The 19,299-nt window shown below is 36.6% G+C and overlaps 1 protein-coding gene across 3 annotated transcripts in view; it reads right to left on the bottom strand.

Moving 5' to 3' along the window:
• Nucleotides 1-19,299, bottom strand: part of NELL1 (neural EGFL like 1) — an 824,967-nt gene that overhangs the window by 643,236 nt on the left and 162,432 nt on the right. The gene's annotated exons all lie outside the window — the stretch shown is intronic.

Raw genomic sequence — 19,299 nt, 5'->3', positions numbered from 1 at the left:
ATCTTATGTTCTCTGTCTCTCCATCTCTCTGTAATTTCGCCTTTCCAATAAAAATAAATCTTTTTTTAAGAAAGTATTTCATCTAATTAAGTTAAATATGGCTTACTTTAAAGTGACCAAGCATTCTTGTTTGCACAGGACCTGGGAAATACCTGAAACATGGGACACTGCAGTGTTAACACAGAGAATCAGGGAAATAAGGACACAGCTCACCCTCAGGGATGCAGAAGCAGTGAAAAACATACTAGGGGAGGACTGAAACCATCTATTATGCTGTAGCAAAATGCTCTCTATTATTCTTATTTTTATCATCCCTGGATATTAAGGTACCCCTGGAATTATTATGATACTATCTTTCCATCACAAGATGCTACCCAGGGTTGAAACCAAGGATCCTGGTCTTTGCTCTTCACCCAAACAAGTGTGTCAACTTTAATGTTTGAATGGTACTTAAAGTATTCCAATAAAAATTGGAGCTCAGTCAAACAAGAAACATCTCATTTGTAGCTATATCTGCAAAGAGCCCAATGGAATGCAACTCCCAGGTGTCAAGCAGAAATGCCAATTATGTGCCTCGTCATCACATCACCAAGCTTCAGAGTTGAAAGGTCTAAACTAGGAAGAGAGTGCTGTGTACTCGCTCAACCGACCCCTTTCACCCTTGAAACATCTTTCAATAAACTGTTATACTATCGCTACATCTTTTTTAAATTAATTAATTTATTTATTGGAAAATCAAACTTACAGGGGCCAAGGAGAGAAAAATAATTTCCATCAGCTGGTGCACTCCTAAGATAGATTTAATGGCCATGACTGGGCCACGGCAAAGCCAGGAGATCTCTCATATGTGTAGCAGGAGCCCAGGCACTTGGCCTATGTTCCATGATTTTCCCAGGTCATTAGCAGACAGCCAGATCAGAAATGAAGCAGCAGGGACATAAACTAGTGCCCATATGGGATGCCACCATTGCAGGCCACAGGTTTGCCTGCTAAGCCACAATGTTATCTGCTTATGATTTTGAATTCATAACCTACCCCCCAGCAAAAATGAATGGAGGTAAGCCAGTTGCCAATTACACTCACCTTGTTCCTCTCTATACATGTCTCCTTACTTTTTTATCTTCCCACCTTTAATCTCTAGCATATGTGTGTTACAGAAATTTAGATAAAGATCAACATCAGTGACTTGAACCAAAATAAATAAACATGATAGCTTCCCAAGACGCATTAACAAAATAATACAAAACAAACCATTTTTTTTTTTCTGAGCGAATATCATAGGGGGTCATTTTACACACTGGCCTGGCAACTTGTCCCTGCCAGATGAATCAATATGAGACTATTAATTTACTTAAATGGATATAAATTAATGCAGGAGTAAGAGAAAGTTGGCAATACAAAAAATTCCACATGAAACCCAATGAAGTCACACTGCATGGGTGAGCATGTGACTGCATACATCCATCATATCTATCCTGGCATGTCCCCAAAATAGGAAACAGAGGTCTTACATTGAGTTGCCATATGAACTAGAGACTATATTTTCAACTCAACAATTAACACTAAGTAGTTGCTAGCAAATCATTCTCTTAATTAAATTACAAAAGGAGTCATGTAAATGGAAAATTATAAGGTACATCACTGGCCTTATTCTTCCTCAAAGAAAAATGCCTATAAGGATGAAAACGTATGTGGAAGCACTACACAATTTTTCAATAGAGATGAGACACGAGGGGATAAACGCTATTATTTCCCCTCATTTAATTTTAATTGTATGTGTACTTTGCTGCCAATGCAATATTAACTGGGCCTATGTCAGCTGCCTCATTTTTCTTTCTCTTTTTTTTTTTCATTCCTGAGCAATGATTCTCAAGCTTTAAGTCCCTTAACATTCCAAGTAGCTTATTTACTGAAAATTCGTATTTCTGAATTAACTCTCAAAATTTGTTTCAGTAGGATTGGAATAAATCCAGAAATCAAAAGCTAACATATAAATCTGTCTAAAAAGACCAAAGAACTCACTCTGAAAAAATTTGCTATATTATCAATCATTTTTTAAGCAAGAAAATTTACTCAATAAAAGTCCAGAGTGGTTAGAACAGCATCCAACTACTGCATATGAACAGTGAAATCTTACTAATTTGGAACTTAATGAAAACTAACAAAATTGCACTATGAGACCAAAAATCATTTATTTTCATCTTAGTGTTCTATATAGTTCATATTATAGTGTATTTTGCATAGTAACACAGTAAATATTTAAAGCAACAAATTTCTGAAAATAATGAGTTACACAATATTGTACACTACATATTTTTGAGAACTTTTAGGGTCTGTGAAGTCTGTGAAGATTATGTCAGGCATTAGTCTTTATCCTAAAATTACATAGCAGAATTCTCCAGAAGATCGGAGGAGATCATGTCTATTTTGCAACAACAACAAAAAGACATACGTCTATTGAGGAGGTGTTTCTGAGGTGCTCTTAAGACTAAACTCCTAAAATACAAGATCAGGAACCATTCTCTCTTTCTCTGTTAGTCCAAGATACTCTTGCCTGTCCTGTCCTTTATTAAAAAGAAGCCACATAATCGAGGGAGTTGTATGGCTGACCTGACAAGGACACTCCAGGACTGAGGCAGAAGGCAACATCAACTTACATATCAACTCCCACACTCCCAGCTCAACTGAACCTCACATATTCATTATTTTAAAAAATAAATAAATTCCCAACAAGTACACCATCGGCAACCAGTCATCACTGAACAACCAGCAACTTGGATTTTTTGCTGAACTAGTTTTAATCTATAAGTATGGTCACCCCAGCTCCTCAGGAAATTCAGGAATTAAGCAACAGATGCCCAAATGTCTGCTCAGTGCATTATAATGAATACCTGCTTCTATTACCCTGATGTAAGTGATAAGATTTCTGTGGATGAGGCAGATAGACCTGGGTTTGGGAGTTCTACCATAAGGTTTCCAACTACTCCAGGGGGGTGTTCCACAAAGATCTTGACATTCCCAGTGAGGCTTCTGACCCCGGGACAAGTCATCTAGTCATGCTATTTGAGAAATGTAATGCTTTGATACTGTAAGTAGTTTTATATCCTTTGAAGGAACCATATAGTTATTAGAGCTAACAATATATTGCCAGAAGGAGAACCTGCTACTGAAATGAGGTTCCATACCAACTGCTTTCACAGATATCAATCAATTGTGTCTAGGTAATTATATACATTATATGCTAACAGTCTACCAAAGCATTTTTATTCAGCAGTGGAAAAAACAGAGATCTTTTTAGGCCACAAAATATTCCTCCCTGTGATCTTATTTACACTACAAATTTGCTAAACAATCTATTTTCTCATATTTAGTGCAATGCTAAACTTCAGCAGATCTTGGGATCTACATAAATCTCTAATGTGCAGAGCCCAAATTAATAAGCTTTTGCTGTTAGCCCTGGTGGGCAGGAGAAAAACTGATTCTTCTATCCTTTTGTTTAGTCTACCTGTTGCCTACCTCCTGCAGTCAGCTCACCATGCACTGAAAAATAAATTCGCAAAGGATACAAAGAGCATTATGGGCTTTTAATGTTTGGGGAACTAATGTCCCTTATTTTCCTTTGTTCCCAGAACTTTTCTCATTTTGCAGTAAGAAACACAGGAAGCTCAATACAAAAAGTAGAAAATTACGCCATTAAGACTCTCTCATGTACGGAATAACTAAGATTAGGCAAACCCTCCTAAACACTCCAAGCTTTCTGATACAAGTGAATCAGCTTTACCACTGAACAAATGTTAATTCTTTTTTAACATACTTATGTCCCTGAAGATCTCTGCTTTCGTTGAAGAAAATGGTTCTCCCTCTCACTACCGTTTTTTTTTTTTTCTTTGAATGCTAAAATACTGAAGCAAATTGTTTTGAAAAGGAAAGGGAAAATGGGTGGCAGAGTTTCCTGTTAGGCATGTAAATATGTGAAGGAAGATGTGTTCTGTTTACAAATTGGCAGGGACCCAGCCTGGCAACAGGCTAACAAAAAGTAGACTTGGAAACGCAGAAGGAAGATTTTCAAAACGTGACCAATCATGTATTTCCACCCTGAAGATAGCTAATAAAATATTCCAGCCAGCATGAAAGCCAAGAAATGCACTTGTCAACTTTCATTATGATCAATAAAAAGTGTCTGCACATTAGCATATCATTAACTATCCTGCTGTTTCAAGTTTTAACACACAGGAATATTAAGCTGCAAATACATAGGATTCATTTCTGTGATTTTGACTTTCTTCATGAAAGGAAAAATAAGAAATAAAGATGGGAAAGATTCAATACAGCTTCCTTTTCTATGTTCCTATAAACATATGTTTACCATCTGTGGAATTATCAGAAGCAGCTGAGGTATAAAACAACAGCTGTAGCACTAAAAAAAATTGTAATCAATTTTACTTCCAAGCAACAACTCAGCAGTTAAAGAAAACAGTGATGTCCAGGTAATGAAATAGATTTACACCCAAGTAACTGGATCCCAAGTGACTGGGGCAGGGCATTTGTGGAAAGAGACAGCCTTGGCCTGTGGGAACTGTGTGAAAAGCTTTCAGATGGGAATTCTCACAGAGACCTCAACTATCAGAACTATCAGACTCAACTATCAACTGTCAGAACACTCAACCCCTGAAGCATCCTATGACTCCCTGTGGCTCACCTAAGCTTGGTTCCCTTTACCTCTCTCTGTGTTACCATCTTAATCAACTTAATCAACTTAAATACATCAAACAAAAATGGAGGGAATAGACAACCATCTTGACAATAAAATCTATAATAATCAGAAGATTCATATCAGTAGAGAGCCATTTTCTTCAATGGGTGCTGTTTTAAATTGAAGAAATCCCCAGCTTGTGTTTCTTGCCTCAGTCAGGAACTACCCAATAATCGGGGCTCATGAACCTGGTGCTAGGCAAGGAGTGTCATCATCTGCTCTTAAATCAGCAGTAATTTTATTGAACCATCCATAAGGACCCACCAGAGCCCCAGAAAGGGGAAGTGTTTGCTCGTACTTAATCTCTGCAATGATACTTTAATATTTTAAATGGAGAATATCATTATTTTACCCTGAAAACACATTATAACCATTTTAGTTCTGCAGCAACAAATCAGCTGTGATTCTTAGCTGCGGGAAGCAGCTTCTATAGAATAAATATTAAAACCTTGAAGTTGTGCTGACTCTCACCTGGAAAACAGCTGCCTCTTTTTCAGGGAGAATCTCTGCAGCACTGAATGGATCAAGAGATAACTGCAGTAAGGAGACCCTGACTTGTTCGCCCTAACCCAGACATCTCACTGACAAAACAGTGACCAGAGGCACTATCTGTCACATAGGGCTCTAAGCAAAATATAAATGAGTTCTGAAAGCTTCATGATGGTAAGCAAGCCCCATGAAGAGCCATCTAATGGGGCTATTCCCACTGCCCCCCAAGAAGACAGGATAGTAGAATCCCATCACGTTCTGAAGCTTTACAGCAGGACTTTCATTCCTTTGGACTATAGACTCAGAAAAGTTAAATGAAGTTTTGTCCCAGAAAACATGATGGGAATTGTGGTTGTGCAGGAAGCTCTGAATAAGTATTAGTTGAATGAATAGGCAAAGACTTGGAAATCAAAAGGCTTAGGTTTAAATCTCAATTCCATCACTACATGAGTTTGGCAAGCTTCTCATCATGCTAAGTCCCATTGACTGACCTACACAATGGAGATAATGATAGTTAACTCATTAGGATTCTCTGCTGAGGAGATGTAATTAACTGAGATAATATATGTGGGGCCAGAAAAGGTTTAGAATAAAGAAGCATTCAATAATGGCTGGTTCTCTCTTCCTCATCCACAACTTACCTTTGCAGCAAAATGTCTGCCAATGTTTCTGAACAGCCTTTGTATCTGCTGCTTGTGTCTAGTATTTAGTGCTGCTAAGTGAAAATTTTCTTAGATACAAAGAGAATCATGTACTCATTGGGCTGGGAGAGATTCTGGGACCAAGTGTTTTCTCTCCCTCTCTCTTTCATCTTACCAATTTAAACCAAAATCTCTAAGAGGTAGGACAGGTGATTATTATTTTCATAGTTTCCTGTTTAGCCATATAGGAAGCATTAAATACACAAGAAAGAGAGACATGCAGATTTGTGCTATAAACCTCCTATGTACAGATGCTTCCAGTACATATTGTCATATACTCTGCATTGCTCTCATGAGAGACATGGATACTGCTTTACCAATAAAAATATTCATAGCTTGTGAATTCACTCAACATAAGAATACAGATGGTGTTCAACTAACAACTATTTACCTCACGATTTCTTTATATGATAATGCAATAGCAAAGCAAACCCAATAGAAATCAAACTTCAAATTTTGAATTGTGATTTTTTTTCTAGGTTAATGATATCTCATGCTATGACATTTATTAGAATCAAAATCGATCAACTGAATTCGACCTGTGGTAATGCAACATGATGGAAGAATCCACCATGGGGGTGGGGAGCAGGTTTTGGGGAGGGGAGGGGGGAATCCCAGTGCCTGTAAAACTGTGTCACATAGTGCGGTGTAATCAATAAAAAAAAAAAATCAAAATCAAGTCACTGGAACAGGTATTTGATATTGCTGTATGGATAGCATTAAGGTACACTGAATTAGACACCATTTGTGATGTCTGCATTCTATATCAAACTGACTTGGTGAAGTCTTGACTGCTCCCAATCCAGTTGCCAGTTAATGCATACTCGGAAAGTAAAAGGCAATGTCTCACATAGTTGAGTCCCTGCCATCCATTTGGGAGACCCAGATTCAGATCCCAGCTCCTACTTTAGTGCTAGCCCAGCCCTGGCTGTTGCAAGTGTCTTGGGAGTAACCCAGAAAAAGGAAAACACACACACATTCTTTCTCTCTCACACACACACCTTATATAAGTAAATAAATAAGAGTTATTATTGCAAATCCTAACAAAATGGAGTCAAGAGGCCATTAAGATAGGGTTGTTATGCATATTGCCTAATATTCGAACTGTCACCAAAAAAATCACAATCCTGCACAAAGTTCACCAAAACTTTACACAGAGAAATATTTCTGCAAGGATACCTACCAAGCAACTCTCTATTCAATCCTGGACTGATGCCACTCTCTCTCTCTCAAAATGAATAAGTCTTTTAAAAATAAATTGCAGTTGTACTTGAATTAAGGACCTAAATGACAGCAAAACTTTGAAAATTTCAAAAGACAATAGCATAGGAATATACCTTTATGATCTTAGATTTTTTAAAGACTTATTCATTTTGAGTGTGTGTGTGTGAGAGGAGAGAGAGAGAGAGAGAGACAGAACGAGAGAGAGATCTCATCTGCTGGTTCAACTGCCAAATGGTCACAATGGCCAAAGTTGGACCAGGCTGAAGGGAGCAGCCTGTTTCATCCAAGTTTCCCATGAGTAGTAGGGGCCCAAGCACTTCTGGCCATCTTTTGCCTATATCCCCAGATCACTAGCAGGGAGCTAGATTGAAAGTGGAGCAGCCAGGACACACAACACTGCCCAACTGTGATTCTGGCATCACTGGCCATGACATTACTCACTCCCGCATAACATGCATCCCTGTAATTTATTTTTGTGTATATCATCCAGAAATACTTTGAAAGTTTTACCTGACAGTACACAGAAACATAAATTCTATTAGTGTTATGAGTATATAATATCAACATGAATAATTCTAATAACATGTTCCTAATCATTTACTGATGAATCCACCTTCTCTTCATTGGTAAGCAAAGTCACTTCAGTTACAAAGTTTCCACATTTCCACATCCAATGAAGGCATAATTTCTGGCCTTTCTATTCTGATCTTTTGGTTCATGTGCTGATATCAGCTGTTAATTCCATACTCTATTAATTGCTGCTATTTTATAATAAACTTTCAGATGTGTTAACTTCTATTTTCAACTTCAGAAAATATCTTAATTATTCTTGGTCGCTAGTCGTCCAGGAGAAGTACAGAATCACTTTGCAGAACCAAGAAAAAAAATATCCTAGTGGAAATTTATACCACATTCATAAAAATGGAATAATTATGGAATATTTGACATTTTTAATGTTGTAAGTTTTCTTCTCCAAGAACTTCCTTGAAGTTTTTAAAAGATTTTTAATTAATTTCATATATAGATTCTATATTTTTAAGTACTTGATTTATCTTTTGGTACTATAAAATTAAATTGCCCTTTTATTGTCTGCTTGCACAGTGAATGATTTTATCTTTGATTGTCCTTCTGAAATCTCTTGGTAAGGCTAATAATTTGGGGACTCTATTTTCCACGTTCACAGGTATATGATTTGTTAATAATTACATTTTTTGTTAACAATCCTTAAGGTTTTTATTTAGTTCATAAGAGCCTCTGATATAATGTAATAGAAATATTCTAAGTATTCTGGTATTATTTTTGATTTTAAAAGAGATCCTTAGTATTTAAAATATATTTAATGTGCTTATATATACTTTTTAGTTTAATGAAGCTCCCTTTTGTTTCTACTTTGCTAAGAATTTTTTAATTGTAAGCCACTATTGGATCTTATTTCATGCTTCTTCTACCTCTCCCACTTAAGACAACCATTACATTTTTTTCTATTAACATGGTGTATTATATAAATAAGCTTTTACAAGTTTTCATTGTTGAAATATCTTTCTCTGTCACACAGATACACACACACATACATACACAAGCATATTGAAAGATGCAACTTGCACGTATAATAGAATATCCATATCCATAGATTCTGCAGCCATGAATTCAACTCCAGGCATTGAAATATTTGGGAAAAAGCAAGTACATTTATACTGAACTAGTAGACTTCTTCCCTTCTACTGCTCCATTAACAATACAGTATAACTACTATTTACAAAACATTACTTTGTATTGGATATTGTAAGTAGTCTAAGGATATTTTAAAGTATATGAGAGAATTATGCAGGCTATATACAGATATGTAGTTTTACATGAAACTTGAGTATCTGCAGATTTGATACCCAAAGGTATCCTGACACCAGTTCTTCATGGACTATAAGAAGAGACAACTGTTCTTTGTTTAGAATGTTTTAATTTAATTTGTGTTCAAACATAAGTTGGCTTGCAAAACTTGTTCCTTATCAAGCCTTGTCACTTTGTCTCACAACATGAGGTGAGGTGGCTGACATATTCACCTACTCTCTCTTCTCTAGAAGAGCTTATGTAAGACTGCAATTATTTCCCTGGATATGTACCAGAACTCCCCTATAAAACTCATGTCAAGTAGTTATTTGGTACAGAGAAATGTTAGATTGTAGAAATGATCCCCATCCTTTGCTTCTCACGGTGTCCATACCTTGCACAATGTAAATTTGTAGCATATTTCACAGGCAGCATCAATTTTGCATGCTCTTGAAGCTAAGCTGGATTTGTAACCAACTCTGGCCTTAAAAATGTGGCAAAGTAACAGCATGTAAGCTTCAAGCCTAGGTCTCAAGATGTTATGCCTATTACTCTGCCTGGTAACCATGTTCATCCATCATGTAAACTAGGCTGGACTAGAACTTCTAGGAAATGAAGGAATACACCAAGCAGAAAAGAGTCATTCCTGCTAAGGTCATTCTCCTACAACCAGTCCCCAGAAAATCCCAGTTGTTGACCAAAGATGCACGAGTGCCTTCACTGAGAATGCAAGAATCATCTGGTTAAGCTCAGCCCAAATTGGCAACCAAATTGCCAGACACGGGCCCAGCGCAGTGGCGCAAGTGGTTAAGGTCCTCGCCTTGCACGCCAGGGATCCCATATGGATGCCAGTTCTAATCCCGGCAGCCCCGCTTCCCTTGCAGCTCCCTGCCTGTGGCCCGGGAAAGCAGTCGAGGACGGCCCAAAGCTTTGGGACCCTGCACCCGTGTGGGAGACCCAGAAGTCTCCTGGCTTCGGATCTGCATAGCATCGGCCTTTGCGCTCACTTAGGGAATGAATCATCGGACGGAAGATCTTCCTCTCTGTCTCTCCTCTCTGTATATCCGCCTTTCCAATAAAAAAAATAATAAAAATAAATCTTTAAAAAAAAATTGCCAGACACTGCTGCTGTTTCAAGCCATTATGCTCGGTCATAATTTTCTATGTATCAAAACTAATTAACTTAATAGAATTTTGGTAATCAGCTCAATACTTTAACACTATCTAGGGTTTTCCTTTCTAAACTTAATTTGGATCACTTACATGTTTTTAGAAAAATGTCTAACATTTTTTATTTTACTGCTCTACAGTTGTTAATAAATGATTATTATCATTTTAAAGTTTTAAAGAATATATTATTATGTTGCCTCTTATTGTATAGCTTTATAATTTCTCTCACTATTTTTCTCTCAAACTTCTAAATTCATCTATTCAAACTACCAAAATTTGGCTTTCTTGATCTTACTTACTGCATCTGGCTCATTATTGTGTTAATTTTTTATACTTCTGTAGGACTATTTTTAAGTTATTTTATAACTTCCCATTTTGGATAATTAGCTATTTACACTGCTATCTTTTCTAACAGAGGCATTTAAAGATATATATTGCCAGTTCAGAATTATTTATCAATGTCTCACTAGCTTGATATTTAAGATCTTTATCCTCTTTCTGCTTTAGTCATTAATTATTTTATTACATTTTTCTAGACCTGTAACTTAAGGAATAATGTCATATTTATAAACATTGAAATGAAGAGATAGTCATCTCTTCATTCACATTTAATGTAGTTCATTGACATCTCAGAACATTGCTTATGCATTCTTCAAAATTTATTCAAATTTATTTTCTGTGATTTTTGATGTAGTCAATTTTCATGGAACTGCTTGTGCTGGATATGCTCATTATTGATTACAAAATTTATATGAAGACATTAGGTAAGTTTATTAAGTATGCTGTTTAAATTCATACGGATTACAAAATGTTTTATTTCCTTAATTTATAAATTGCTGAGATAAATATATTAAAAATTACTCTGTGATGTAATATTTACCCATTTTTCTTGTACCTAACTACCATGCATATGCACATTAAACAATATTTGTATTAAAGAATTCCATACTTACTCAAAACTACACAAACCATAAGCGAAAATATTAATGAACTGAATTGAACACACTGTAACTTCTATCTCAATTAATAAATAAAACAAAGACACTATCCAAAAAGTCCTCCTCAGGTTGCCTTCCAGTCATATCCCCTCAATAAAACAGACACTCAGACTTACAAGATTACAGATAAGTTTTGCCTGTTTTTGAACTTTATATCAATAAACTGATGTGTATACATTCCTTTCTGTCTCCTTCTATTCTGGTGCTTATGAAATTCATCTATAGTTACAACTTAATGTTTTTAATTGCTATACTCTTAAAAGATGCTACAATTTACATACCAGCTTTTCAGGTATATTTGCTTTGTCTTTATATTTTTTTATAGGATGGAGTGACATTTGGAGTGGTTAGAACAGCACTTGGGACACCCACATTTCACAAAGCAGTCATTGGGTTCATGTCCCAGATCTGCTCACAAGTCCTGTTTCCTGCAAGTGTACATTAAGAAGCAACAGCTAATGGCCCAACTACTTGGACCCCTCGTATCCAATTCGGATACACAGATGGAACACCTGCCTCCTGGCTTTTGCCTGATCCAAATGTTGCTGGCATTCCGGGAAGAAATTAGTAGATGAGAGATCTCTGTCTCTCTGCATTTCAAATAAGTAAGATAAGTGTATTTATTTCATAAATGTATTTATACATTTTATAATTTATATATTACATAAAATGTATTTATTTACATAAGTAAATATTTTTAAATATATTTGTTTCTTTGAAAAGCACAGTTACAGAGATGTAGGTGGGGATGGTGAAACAGAGACAGAGAGAGAGATAGAGACCTTCCATTCACTGGTTCACTACTCAAATGACCACAACAGCCAAGCCCGGGCCAGGACCTTTTTCCTGTCTCTTCCTGCTTGGTGCAGGGGCCCAAAGCTTCAGCCACATTCTGCTACTTTCCCAGATGCAACAGCATGGGGCTAAAACAGAAACATAGCAGCCAGGACTTCAGGCAGTATCTCCTTTGCATACTGGCATCACAGGTTATTCTACTATACCACAATGTCAGTGCCAAAGTAAATAACTTTCAAAATCATTTCTGTACATGTGTTTTAATGTGTATTAATGCATATCATTAAAAGTCATATACAGAAAAATTATGTTTGATCAATGTGACACACATGTTCATTTTTATTTGATATACTACATTAAAAACATTCGCAGTGCATAAAGCCAATTTACACTTCTACCAGCAGTAAATGAAGATTCCAGTTGCTGACATCTCTGACAATACACGGTATTGAAAGGCTTATTTATTTTTGTCATTCTTACGGGATATTCAGTGGGAACACAATTTGACTTTGCTTTCCCTGATGACCAACGAGATCATACTTCCTTCCTATATTGACTGACAGCTTATATATTAGCCTTTATTAAGTGCCTCTAACAGCATACTTCTAAAAATTTATTGCCAAAAAATTATATCCATTTATAACACACCATGTGACTTTTGACATCTGTATAGCTTTTGTAATGTCTAATCAGAACAACATATCTATATCCCCAAAGATTTATCATTTCCTCATGGTACAAATTTCAAAAAAATTGTTCTTGATTTTAAAAACACATCATATCACTGTCTCTAGGTCAGTAGCTACCCTGCTTTGCAGCAGGGTATCAGAACTTCTTATTCCTAGCGAACTCCAATGCAGTATTGCTAAACAGCCTTGTACCATCTTTCCTTCTCCCATACAATTTCTGGGATCTACTAATCACCAAGACACTCTTTGCTATAAAGTTGATTCTAATCGATTCTACATAAGAAGATCATGCAAAAATTATTTTTCTATGATTGACTTACTTAACAATGACCTATAGTTCCTTCTTTTGTTTATATACACCATTTCATCCTATTTTATGGCTGACAAGCATTCCAGTGTGTTTTTGTGTAACATTTTTCGCCTTCATTCATCAGCTGATGAGCACATGGGTTATTTGCATTACTTTACTATTAAGTCTGAAGTAAACACAGGTATGAAAGTATCTCCCTCAATGCCAATTGCTTTAAAAAAAAAAGATTTGTTTATTTTTATTGGAAAGGCAGATTTACAGAGAGGAGAGACAGACAGAAAGATTGTTCATGCACCAGTCCACTCTCTAAATGGCCACAATGGTGGGAGGTGAGCTACTCCAAGGAAGGAGCCAAGAGCTTCCACACAGGTGCAAGACCCCATGGACTCAGGCCATCCTCCACTGCTTTCCCAGGCCATGAGCAGGAAATGGATGGGAAGTGGAGTAGTCAGAATATGAACCAGTGCTCACAAAGGATCCCACACATGCAGGTAGAGAATTAGCCAGTTCAGCCATTATGTCCACCCCTCGTGTCAATTACCCTGCTAAATGTCATAGTCGCTGTACTTTATCAAGGAATCTCCACAACGGCTGTTCTAATTTACTTCTCTGCCAACAGTGTGCAAGAGTTCCCTTTCCAAAACACCCATTAACTTGTGTCATTTGATAAACTGTGGTTTTGATTTGCATTAAGTATTAAGCATTTTGCTGTTATTGTTAGCATACTGGCCATTCTTATGTCTGGATTTTGGTATCAGAGTAATAACAGTGACCTCATCAATTATGGAAGAATTTTCTCCCTGTTCTTATTTTTTTGGAATATTTTAAGAATCAGTATTAATTCCTCTCTAAATATATGCTAGAATTAAACCCTCTAGCCCTGGGCTTTTTCCTTGATAAGAGACTTTTTATTACTGATTAAATCTTGCTATTATTCACTTAGTCTGTTAAGGTATCCTGTTTCTCCTTGATTCAGCCTTGGTAATATACTTATTTCCACTAATTTGTCCATTTCTTTTGGTCTATCAAATTTGGTGGCACACAATTTTTTTAGCACTATCTTTAATGATCTCTTGTATTTCTGTGGTATCAGTCTCTACAGTTATTTTGTTTTTAAAATTTATTTATTTTTATTTAAAGAGTAGAATTACACAGAGAGAAGAAGAGACAGTGAATTCTTTTATCTGCTGGTTCACTCGCTAAATGGTCACAATGCCTGGAGCTGAGCTGATCTGAACCAGGAACCATGGCTTCTTTTGGGTCTCTCACATACATGCAGTGTCCCAGGAACTTGAGGCATCTTCCATTGCTTTTCCAGGTTGTAAGCCAGGCAGCTGGATTAGCAGATGATCAGCCAGTACATGAATCAGCCCCCAAATGGGTTGCTGATACCACACTCGAAGGTTTGGCACATTTACTTTTACCTGTGAGTTTTCTATCTTCTGATACAATTACTTTTACTGTGAGTTTTCTAGCTTCTGATATGTTCTTATTCCTTGTCAATGTCCCTTTCTCTCTAAAGAACCTCCTTAAGCACTTAAGTGCTAAGTCTGATGTATTTACAATTGTTCGGATTTTGTTTGGCTCGTACAGTCTATCTTTCCTTCATTTCTGAACACGATTTTTTTTTTTAGCAGAACAATATTCTTAGTAGTTTTTGGCTGTTGCCAATATTGTAATTGCTGTTGTTCCTACTGTATTGTGAAAGTCTCATCTCACTCCATCCTGACCTGTAAAGTTAAGTATATTAAGTATGCAGTAAGGTATTTTGTGTTTTATCTTTTTTTCTCTTAAAACTGAGAATCCTGGCTTTATCTTTCACTATGAGGAGATTGATTCTATATTTATTTTTTAGATTTATTTTCATTTTTATTGGAGAGTCAAATATACAGAGAGGAAGAGGTAGAGAGAAGAAGATTGCCATCCGCTGATTCACTCCCCAAGTGACCACAATGGCCTCAGCTGAGCAGATCAAAAGCCAGGAACCAGGAGCCTCTTTCGGGTCTCCCATGTGGGTACAGGGTCCCAAGGCTTTGGGACGTCCTCTGCTGCTTTCCCAGGCCACAAATGTGGAGCTGAATGGTACTCAGGATTGTCAGATCACAAACAGGTGCCTATATAGGATCCTGGTGCATGCAAGGTGAAGACTTTAGCCACTAGGTTACCACCTTGTGTCTGATTATATTATTTCTTTTGCTAGACTTAGTTCAGTCCTCCAATAATTTCAAAATTTGCTCTTTTCAAGCTAATCCAAACTTCTCCATTTATCTTCAGTCTTTTTTCTTTCCTTTTTCTTCGCCAACTTTATATTTTCAAATAGCCATTGAGTTCACTGCTTCCTGTTTTCTATTTGATCTCTTATGTTACTGGCGCTTTCCATCACACTTTTAATTTCATTTAGTGGACTAATAAATTCTAGCTTAAAAAGTCAACCTTTGTACCAATTCTCTTCAACATTAAACATTTTTCTCCCTGCTGCTTTAAAGTGTGTTCAACTTGCTTAAAACAGCTATTCTGAAATGTTCATTCTAGCATTGTGGTTAATCTGCTGCCTGTGAAGCAGTGTTAGGTGAGACCATGATTCCCTAAATGCCACTGGTTTCGCAGTGCACAAAATCATCTGTGCACTGAATGTTGAGCTGAAAGAAGCTGGTTTTATTTGTAGCTATACTAGAAATTCTAAAAAGTCTTGTACCACCAGATTTCACAGTAACCTGAGGTTTTCCCCAGGTATGCACTATTTCAGCCTGCAGTATCCCCCAAATTCAAATATGTCTCAAATCTATAGTTGATGTGATCAGAAAATAAATGCTTTAGAAATGGTGGTCTGTTGCTATACAAATCCCTGAACCTCTGGAAGGCTCATACCCCAATGTCCTGTGTCTACCAGTGACATAACACTAGATCATACCAGGAGGCAAGAGCACCCTGAGATCAGTGCAGTCCCTGGGTGGGATCAAAGTCCACCTTGCTACAGACCATCTGCTGTTGAGCTGCAGGTATCCACCGGATACTGCGGCAAGGCAAGAGCCTCTAGACAGACACACTTGCCTAGAGATTGAAACCATTAGGATTTGCTTGGTGTTGGTCTAAACTAGCCCAGCAGTGAGTCTCATGACACAGTTCTGTGGTTACCTGTCTTCTGCCTATGGCTGAAAGAGATAATTAAGGTAGGTCCCTGACCTCTTAAACTGATGCCAGCCTGGATCTCATTTGGGCCACATAGCCATCAGTTCCTACAAAATCCCAAGGGGATACTAGTCTAAGCCCAAATGAAGCTGACAGTGACACATCCTGAAATGAGTTCACGGTAGCCCTGAGAGGGCAGGGTTCCATCGAATGCCAAGGAAGTTCAAAGGCTCAGTCCTCAAACATCAGCCAAGAGGTAGAGGTCTTTGGGATATATCAGACGCCAGATGCTTTAGTAACAAACTGGCCTGAAGGCTCCAGGAAGAGATCCTGAGCTTTCTCTCCTGCCTTGCTCTATTAGGAATCTGGCTCTACTTTCTACTGGAGGTTGGAGAGATTGAACCTATAGGTTCATGTCTTGGGGCAGGAGACATGAGTCCCATTTTAACTCTGAATTTTATCACAGAGGGCCTGAAATTGGGATAAAACGTCTTTGCCTTTTCCTAAGACATAAACAATACTGAACATTATTCAATTTTGGGGGTATATACCCAATAGTGGGATTGCTGGATCATATATTAAGTCTATTTCTAGTTTTTTTATTTTTTATAATGTCCCACAGTTTTCCACAGTGAATACACTTATTTACACTCCCACCAACAGGGGTTAAGTGTTGTCCTTTGTCCAAATTTTCACCAGCATTTATTACACTCTCTCTTTCTGATTTTAGTCATTCTGACAAAGGTAAGGTGATTCTGTGGTTTTAACTTGTACTTCATGATGGTTAGTGATGTTAAACATTTTTGTATATATTTATCCTTTGAATTTCTTCTTTGGAGAATTTTCTGTTGCAGTGCTTTGCCCATTTCTCAGCTGGACTGGCTGGTCTCTTGTTGCTGATACATGTGGGAATATTAACATTTTGTCAGACAGATCCCTTGCAAATATTTTTTCTCATTCTATTTAGGTGTCTCTTCACTGTATTATTTCCTTTGCTGTTTGAAAGCTTCTTATTTTAGCTCCACTTGTTTAGTTTTGCTTTTGTTGCCTTTGCTTTGAAGGCTTTATCCAAGAAGTCAGCCTCAACACCAATGTCTTTTTCTATATTATTTATTTTCAATATCCATCTGCACAACTATTATGTAATTACTTGGACAATATTTTCAATTACACAAATGCTCTCTTCACCTGTGTCTATTCTACTATTTGGCAGTTTCACTACTTTTTTATTTTTCATTTCAATGACTTAATTTTTTTCATTTTTTCTGGAGATGCATTTTGGTTCAAATATCCCTAGTCATATTTTTCATCTCCAGCCATCATACATTTCTTAATTTATTAACTTGTTTCTTTGAACATTGCAAACAAGAATTTTAAAATAAACCCATAATTCCAATTTCTAAAGCCCTTTAAGGCTAACTGAGTAATCTGATTTTTTTTTCACTTGTTGCTAGTGCCATCCTAAAACTGACATTTTTCTAGACTTAATCTATTGGCATCCTATAAAGTCTGCCATGCAGGTAACATTGTCAAATGAAAAGCTGCATTTTCTTCATTAGAAATTTACAGTTACCCAAAATAGGACTACTTACTGTGAACCAAGACCTAGGTTATAGGTCTTATGAAGACAAGGTTGTGATTAAAATAATCAGTGATGTATTTTTTTTCTAGAGATGAGATTGTGATAAGCTGGCTATGGGAATGACACTCATTGCTACACAGTGGACTTTCTACCACACTTTTCATGTAGATGATTTTTGGGTCCTAGATTTAATTCAGAGGTGTCCATCCTAATACCATGCATGAAATCCAAGATATTCCTGACATTCCAAACTCATGATATATAAGACTGTAAGTGAAATTTTTACATATTGCTGATAGAATACAAAATGGGATAGCTTCTGATTTGTAGCTATGCCTTCATTCATAATCGCCCAAACTGGAATAACCCAAATGTCCTCAAGTAAAAACTGATTACCTGTGGTAGATTCATACAACATAATTATTATACTGCTGGCAACAGAAAAAAAAAATGAATGAACTACATATGCACCCAAAAATTCTGGGTGAATCCCAACATACATATTTCAACAAATATATACATATAAAAATGATTCAACCATAAAACATTCTGAAAAACAGAATGATCAGAAACCCAGTCACTGGCTGCTGGAAATTTAGAGAGAGAAAACAAAAAAAGGTATTTGAGAATTTGTGAAGGCGATGGGACAGTTCTTTATCTTAAATATAATGACAAAAGTCATTTTCAGCCTGTAGCACTGTGGTAAAGCAAGTTAAGTCACTCCTGATAGGCCGGTATCCCGTATGAGCACCTACTCATGTCTTGGATGCTCAGCTTCCAGTACAACTTTCTGCTAATGACATGAGAAAGCAGCAAAACACAGCCCAAGTGCCTGGGCACCAGCCACCTACAGAGTAGGCCTGGATGATACACCCGGTTCATGGCTTTGGCCCAGCACAGTCCAGCCTTAGTTGGTTTTTGCGGAGAGAAACAGCATTAAAAGATAAATCCAACTACGCCTTTTTATTTTTCTCAGCTTCCTTCCCATCTCTCTCTTTAATACTGTCTACCAAATAAAAAATCTTTTTTCTGAAGAGTTTTTCAGGGATCACAAAAATGCATTTACACAATTAAATATAATTGTTAGCTAAATCTTAATATTTTTAAAAGAAAAAATACACATAAGAGTCTAAGCTCCTAATACTGGGAAACACCCTCTTCTTTTTTTTTTTGCCTTGTATATTTGTACCATAAAGATTTTCTTTCTTGTAAATGTAGTGATGACTTCTGAAATATTGCTTTTGCATTTTATCCAGCACTTACAAGCATTTTTAAGCAAGAAGATGCTTACAGTATCTAGTCTACGGAATTGCCAGAAGCAAAAGTATGACATGATTTGAAAAAACAAGCATCTCTTAAAATTCCATGGTACTTTTAAGTATTTCAACTATTTTAAGTGTTTCATTTTATCATTGTGTTTTCATGTTTCTACAGAATATAATAATTTAGCTATCATTATTACTGTCTTTACAGACAAGAAAACCAAAGCTCAAAAAGCTTAAATATGTTCCTACTATATATCTAGATATCTCTCAAAATTAAAATAACATATTATCTGAAAATATTACCCAATTTGAAGATTATCATAAGCAAGCCCCTCAGAATTCAGGTCAATGAGACAGACACACTTGGAGG

This window comes from Ochotona curzoniae, unplaced genomic scaffold (assembly GCF_017591425.1).
Source record: "Ochotona curzoniae isolate NIBS_2020 unplaced genomic scaffold, NIBS_Ocur_1.0 contig_3432, whole genome shotgun sequence".
NCBI classification, from domain to species: Eukaryota; Metazoa; Chordata; class Mammalia; order Lagomorpha; family Ochotonidae; genus Ochotona; species Ochotona curzoniae.
This window is presented reverse-complemented; position numbering and strand designations above follow the sequence as displayed.